The sequence below is a fragment of the Rutilus rutilus genome (assembly GCF_951802725.1).
Source record: "Rutilus rutilus genome assembly, chromosome: 11".
Lineage (NCBI taxonomy): Eukaryota > Metazoa > Chordata > Actinopteri > Cypriniformes > Leuciscidae > Rutilus > Rutilus rutilus.
The window spans coordinates 41887150-41894954 of NC_140216.1; positions in this window are offsets into that span (position 1 = coordinate 41887150).

Genomic DNA, 7805 nt, shown 5'->3' on the forward strand with positions numbered 1-7805 from the left:
AAACATCTCCATATATAATATTTATTTAATTACTTAATTTGAGTAATTCAGCCCACCAAACATATTCAAATGCCTTTGATTATAGTAACATTCACAATTAAATCATCTATTGTCTTTTATTTCTTTTTTATTTAAAAGCAATGATGCATTGCCACTTTTAAATGTAAAATGAAAATCTATTTTTTAAATTTGAATTCATAATATATGGACACCTTTCAATGATAAAATGGTTAATCATGTTTTCATTTTCATTTAGAGTTGCAGAATATACATTCTATATGCTGTCTTTAATCTATTGCCAACTCCACATTAAATCTTCTATATGAATGATTCACTGTATTCTATTATAAGTCGATTCAGCCGTCAGAGATGAAACTCAGAGTCCAGCTGTGTGTCCATGAAGAGTGACCGTTCTGGACAAACCAGTGAAATCAACTGATCTGAGGTACAGCATTAATGTCTGGATGGAGAGATAGAAAGAACTAACCAGATCTTTCTATGTGAGGTTTATCTGTCAAATTAACTATATTAATGCTTGTCTCAATTATTTTATCTCTGTTCTATTCTATTACTTATACCAACTCACATTACTTTTACATCTATAATTTGTGGTAATCTATTATTGTAATATTTGTTCATGACTCTCTATTAACTCTTTCCCTGCCATTGATGGACATCTCCAGCTTTCCGTTGTAACACTTCAAATTAAAGACAAACTGAAACACAAAAAATAAGGGGAAACCACATCCAAGTATATTTGCCAAACAACAGTTCAGAACAAATGCATACCACTTCTTTTTTTTTTTAAAGGAAAATACAACCACACCAGAAATCAACAATAGGCCTACGCCACAATCACCAAACAACAGCTCCAAAGAGTCCTTCACTATCAACTTAGTCCATAAAATGTCCACACAGAAACACAAACTGATAATATGGGAATATAGATAATGTGGGTGTAATGAATATAAGGAACCTGTAACCCCTGTAATCCAAAGATCAGTTCAAAGTCAGTTCAGTTGCAACCACAGTCTCGTCGCAGCGAATAACTCACTCAGACAAAAATAGTTGAAAAAGTTTAAAAAAGGGGGAAAAAATATAATCCACAAGAGTGATCCAAGCAAAGAAGAGTTGATGCTGGTGTAAAGTCTGTGGTGAATGCATAGATTTCGTTGCCTGGAAATCCAGACCTAAATCTTGAAGATTAATGGTCTGGGGTCGAGTAATGAAACCCATGCCCAGCACGAGGGGCGGCACCAAGTCAATGTAATGACTTCGACGTCACAACGCTGTCGTCATCTGTTTAGCTCGCCTCTGGCCCGCCTATATCAGAGAACCCGCTGTGACAGGTGCAGCTCAGATTGAGGGGCATATTTAATGACACCAGAGTAACTCGCTGAGCAAGTTCAACTTGTGCTCTTGCAAAAAACTCTGGATTTCCAGGGTATAGATTTCGGGTAGCACCAAACAAACACAGTTGATGAAATATACGGCCTACAATGACTCATTTCACATAAAAAGACACAGTTGCGCCTGCTTCCATTTATTTGTGATTACAAGAATGTATAAAAAAACTATATTCTACGATCTTTGTTCTTGTTCAGATGCTCAGGGCACTGTTTAGCCCTAGAAACAGGTAGATGGAGTAATATTCCAATGACAGAGAGATTCTGTAATTATTGTAATCTAACTATGAATACCTATGTGACTGAAGACGAGAAGCATTTCTTGTATGACTTTTCTGTGTATGTAGATTTCGTAAGAAATATTTGGGTGATCTCACACTAGTTGGTGATGTTTGTACTGATGTGTCACAGGTCTGTGAGTCGAAGCATGCATGGAGATTGGCATCATATATGTCATGGAATGAAGAAAAAAATGACAAAATATCATGTTTACGTCACATTTCAGAGAATTTCTATTCATTTTCCACAAAATTATGCAATTATTGCATAATTATTTAATTATTGCATAGTTGTGAAGACCTGGTTAGATTTGTTACCCGAATTCAAACTGAATAGATAACATTAACCTTAAATATTTAAGTTGAGTTTGCTCTAAAGATTGACTAAACCAACGATTACAAACCTCTCACGTCGAGGGAGAATAAGGAATGCAACATCAAAACACTGAACGTGTAGCGGAAAACAATCTCACACAAACCAGTCAGATTTAGGTAAAGTGATCATTTATTACAGTGATATACGAGATGAAAAGAGGAATACCCCAAGATACTCATTTACATAAATGTACAACTTACATACAAAATCTTAACCAAGAAAAAGGTTCACAATAGAACGAGGAAAAGAGAAAATAACTAGACCGTGCCAAATCAAAGAAAGAAACAAAACAAACCAATCTTACTATATATTAACAAAATCAATTTCTAATCTAACTAAAATCAACATTCACCAAAAACTCAAAATTAAAACAAAACAAAAGAAAAGAAAAGATCTTCAGCGTCAAAGATGCCCTATAGGGATCCAAATGCAGTGTTTTAATGAAAGGGTAATCCACAACCGTAGTCAAAGACAGGCAACAGGTCAGAGCACAGTAAAGCAGTCCAATCAAACAAAGAAATCCAGAGGGTGAGACAGGAACGGGAAAACCAGGAACATGGAAAAGCTCAGGAATGCAGTGTTACACGTACAAGACATCGCAGGGAATGAATGTGAAAACCAGGCTATAATAGGGCGAGTTAAACAAGGTAATGAGACACAGGTGGATGCAATCAGGGATGATGAGTCCAGGCAGAGAGTTATGGGAAATGTAGTTTGTGAGGGAATGACAATAGTCTGTTGTGGAGTGCCCTCTGGTGGCTTTCAAGGGCACTCCAGCTGGACAGTTACAAGTCTCACCTGTTCTTTCCTTGTCCCCTTTTAATAACAGGTCTATCAACCAGAACAGAAAAATGGCATTCTTATCATTCTGTAAGTTACACACACATGTGTGTGTGATGATCACTGTGGGTTTGTGTCTGTTGATTCTGTTGAATGTGATTGTGTCTGTAGAGGCTCTTTATTCACCATCAGCTGACAGATTAAAACTCTACATATCAACAATAATTCACGGAGACCATTCATACTGTATTCCGAAACGTACGATATTTGATAATTTGTTTCTGCTTCGTGATTTGATATCATTTGCCAGAGATAATAATGTTAATGTGGGTTTTTTATCTTTGGATCAGGAAAAAGCTTTTGATCGTGTGGATCATGAGTTTCTCTTTAAATGTTTTGAAGCATTCGGATTTGGTTCTTCATTTATCTCTTATGTTAAATTACTGTATATTGATATCTATAGTTTCTTAAAAATAAATGGTTCACTCACAAGACCCTTTTTAGTTGGTAGAGGCATAAGGCAAGGATGTAGTATGTCAGGCATTTTATATGCCATGGCCATCGAACCTTTGCTAACTGCTCTGAGGCGTCAACTTTGTGGAATTTCAACGGTGGGCCATTTTACATCAGAGATGGTAACCGTTAAACTCAGTGCTTATGCTGACGATGTCACTGTAATAATAAGATCAAATGAAGATGTTTGCATTCTGGAAGCGGCTCTTGAGATGTATCAACAAGCCTCTTCAGCTCGAGTCAACTGGATAAAAGTACATCTTTGTTATTGGGCCAATGGGAGGAAGAAGCTAATTCCACTGCTTCCTCTGCTCTGCCCCTGGAGTTCAGAAGGGTTTAAAGTGCAAAGAGCAATACATGCAGAAAAATTGGGAAGGCTTTTATGAAAAGGTGGCTGGCCGCTTACAGAAATGGAGATGGATTCTTCCTCAAATGTCTTATAGAGGGAGGGCTCTTGTTGTTAACAATCTAGCAGCATCTATGCTGTGGCATCATTTGACTGTTATTGACCCCCGAAAGAACTACTACAAAAATTACAGAAGGATTTTGTTGATATTTTTTGGAGGGGGGATGGTTTCCACTGGCTTCCTTCTGGAATTTTATATTTGCCAGTAAATGAAGGATGATAAGGGCTGATTGAACTATCAGCTAAAGTCACAGCCATGAGACTCAAATCTGCCCAGAGACTGCTTTTTTCTACAGAGTTTATCCCTTGGGTATCATTTGGACTAGCTTCACTAAGATCCCTTTGTGGTAGTGAGCTTGATAAACAACTGTTTTTGATGTCACCTTTTATTGAAAATGTTACATTTGGTGCTAATTTCTATGCATCAGTTTAAAAATCTTGGAAAGTGTTTAGGTTGAATCGGTCTCAAAATGATCATTATGGCTTGAATGTTTCTCAAACCACTGTTTTTTAATCCTTTTTTAAGGGGATGTTTGCTTGTCTAATAGTATAATTAAGTCATGTATGAAGAAAGGTTTTACTAAAGTGGGACACTTGATTGATTTGGACTCAAAAGAGTGGAGATCAGCAGAAGATATTGACAGTCAGGTTGATTTGAGGTCTGTGAGGGTGGTGGAGCGGATGATTTCAGGTTTAAATCATCTCTTCCGTCTCCTCTCTTTCAGTTTGTAGATCATTCTCTACTTTAGACGGTGTGAATGAAACAAACAGAAAAAATAATCCCCAAAAACACGCGATAAAGTGTAAAGCAGAGGTAAGAATATGCATTTAATATCGCTTTTGCAACGTTATTTGGTACTAGAGTGAAAATTGAAAGTTTATGTAAAATTTATGAGGTGTTTATTATTGTTTAAATCTCTTTATATGAGATATAAACTCCAGGACATAGGATTTATAGTGTTGATATTAACTTTAGACAACAAATGTTTCATTGTTGAATTAGTTTGTGGACTTCTCTTGGCCTTGTGAGTGTATCTTGGTGATACCTGTGTTGTCAAAAAGTTGCATTGACAGTTTCTGGACTTGCAAATGATAACTTTCAGCCAGAGATGACTTTCAGCACTTCAGATGAGGAAATTACTGATGCTAATAGGCCTATGAGTTTTCATGATTTCATATATAGTCTATATAGCAGGGTATATATAATATAGGCCTAACAATATTTAATTATAGACAAAGGTGTTGAAATTCAATTTTCACAAAAATATTTTAGAAATGTTTATGATTTGATGATGTAGTTGGACCGTTGGAACCAAAACCATTTGTACCATAGTACATAACTCTTTATTTGCTTGTATAAAGTTCATTTAAGGTTATAGATTTACAGTAATGATATTTAAATAGCCTATGTGCTGTTGTTTAAATTCAAACAAAAACGTCCTTATACTTCTGCTTATAAATGCCTTATTTTATAATCTTATAAGCGCATTAGAAAAACAGCCATATTGCTTGTGGACATACATTACAGAATGTGTGTGTTTGGGTGCACATGACCAGGCCGAACAAATGCAACTTAATACTGCACATGCAGTTTGGTGCTTTCTGTTCAAGCAGCTGAAGTTAAACCGCTTGAATGAGTGCAGTGTGGTCTGTCTCTAGTGTGTTTACATTAGCATTGAAGTCCATAGAGGCAATAATCAGCTTTCCTCTGCCTGGTCCCATGCTGCATGTATGGACATGGATCAAGCTCATGAAGACTAACACCTTGACCCTGTGATTGAAGCCGGCCATTGACAAGTGGATAAGTGTCTCAGTTTACACTCCATGACCCCGGTGCTCTTGGTACTGGGCTGCATTGCTCAAAAGCATTGTGAACTATATTGATCGTAGAGACCATTGATGGCAATGGTTCTACCTTGATTAGGCTTACAATGCTTTTGTGAAATGCAGCCCTGGGCGCAACAGTTTGATGCATTATTGTTTTAAACACAAGGAGCAGCTTCTCTGCCAATTATCACCAAAGACAACGATTTTGGGTTGCAAATCAAAATTTGGCTTTTGCATACAAATGCCTAGAAGTTTAATAAATAGGCTACCCTATCTATGCGATTAATTTAATAATATTTTATAAATAATATCAAATAACAATATTTTAATTTTTTTCATTTTTTACCTTTTCAAGTCTTCACCTCAAGAAATGAATTAAGTAATTATCATTGCATTTAATTATTGTCATAGCATGATTTGTCCAGCAGATGACTCTCTTCCTTTGTGTACAGTGTTTTTGGAAGGGACTTGTTCCATCATTTCATTTTTTTAATATTTTCTTTTCATAGTACTTTCTAGATACAGTCACTTGTTACCCCATCTATCTGTTGCCATGCTACTTTTGAAGTGGTTGAAGTGTTTCCTGAATGGGTGAATTTTAATAAAACAAATATATCTGCAGAAAATCAATAATATATTTTGTATATGCTCACTAATTATATTCTCAGTAATTATTTTCTTTACTCTATAAAATGCTTTAATACTTTTATTTAAATCATCATTGGTCTCAAAAATGACAGGTTTTGTGAAATTCACCCATATGTCAGAATAAGGCGTGTTTAGTTAGGTTATAAAGTAAAAGGGTGCTTGTGTTTTCTTTTGGGATAGACATTCTTCTGAGTTTATAATTATGAGCATAACTATGATTTCCTTGGAAAAAAACTTCACCTTGGCATGAGTCTTAATTTGGATAAAGTTGTGCAATGATAAAATTCACAAACAGATGCCATCCTTTGCCGTTTTTGGTGAGAAAAACATTCAAGGGTGTTTCGTAAGTTTGTCATGAGCTTGAACAGGTTGAGTGTGTATGAAAGTGACACTGCGGCAGCGTGACCATGTGCTGGTCATAAAAGTTGTTCAGAGCTGAGGTTCAGATCACCCAGCTGGGCTTTGTGCCCACCTGCAGCCTGATCTGCTCTGGCAATGAGTCGGCATTCACTGCCACACTCAAGGCCAAAGAGACAACATTAATATAACTGGGTTAATACAGCTATGGTCCCTTGTCCACTTTTTGTCCCCATTTGATGCAGTATTGTTATTCAGGTTTTTTTTTTATTTTTTTTATAAACATTATAATTGAAACCCATTATTTTAGTCATAATGCATCATTTCTAAATTGCAAATTAGCATACATACAGTATTTATAATTTCCCAACATTTTTAATTGAAATAAACTTGCAAGAAATATTGCACAATTGCATTTTAATAAATGCTACACTTGAAATGTAAGCCGCACTTAATTTCAATGCAAAATAATCTATTATCTTTGATCAATATTAGCTAGTTTTTTTTAACCACTTATCTTTGAAATAAGCTTACAACAAATCTTGCATAATTCCATTTAAATAAATACCAGTTTGCTCGTTGCAACTTATGATGCACATTGATTTTAATGCTGAATTCATTAACAAACTGCTTTTTACCACTTTTAATTGGAATAATCACAAGAATTGCACAATTCTATTTTAATAAATGCTACACCATTTGCTCTTTGAAACATGATGCACATTGATTTTAATTTAGAAAAATTGATTAACTATTTTTTAAATTATTTAACCACTTTTTATCATAATAAACTTACAACAAATCTTGCACAATACCATTTTAATTAATTCTACACTCACTGTTAGCTCCTTGCAACTGAAGATGCACATTTATTTCATTTCTAAATAATTTAATACTGTTTAACAAAACACTTCGATGTTCAAAGGATCAATGTTTTATGTGATCATATTGGAAGTATTGATATTTAAATTCACCCATCCCTACTCTTATGCGTTCCGTCTGGTCCATGTGTGTGTCTATCTCTGGTAGTCTGGTGAGGTTGTTGATCTAACAGCTGATTCAATCCCTGGGTCTCTCAACACCCCACAGTCTATTTATGGCAGATTCCCGTGTAGGACTCAGTTCTCAGGCCATACATGGAGTCCACTGGTTGAGGTTACCTCTGATTGAGTGTGTGAGCAGGTGCACTAGCATGACTCTAAATAGACTGTCAC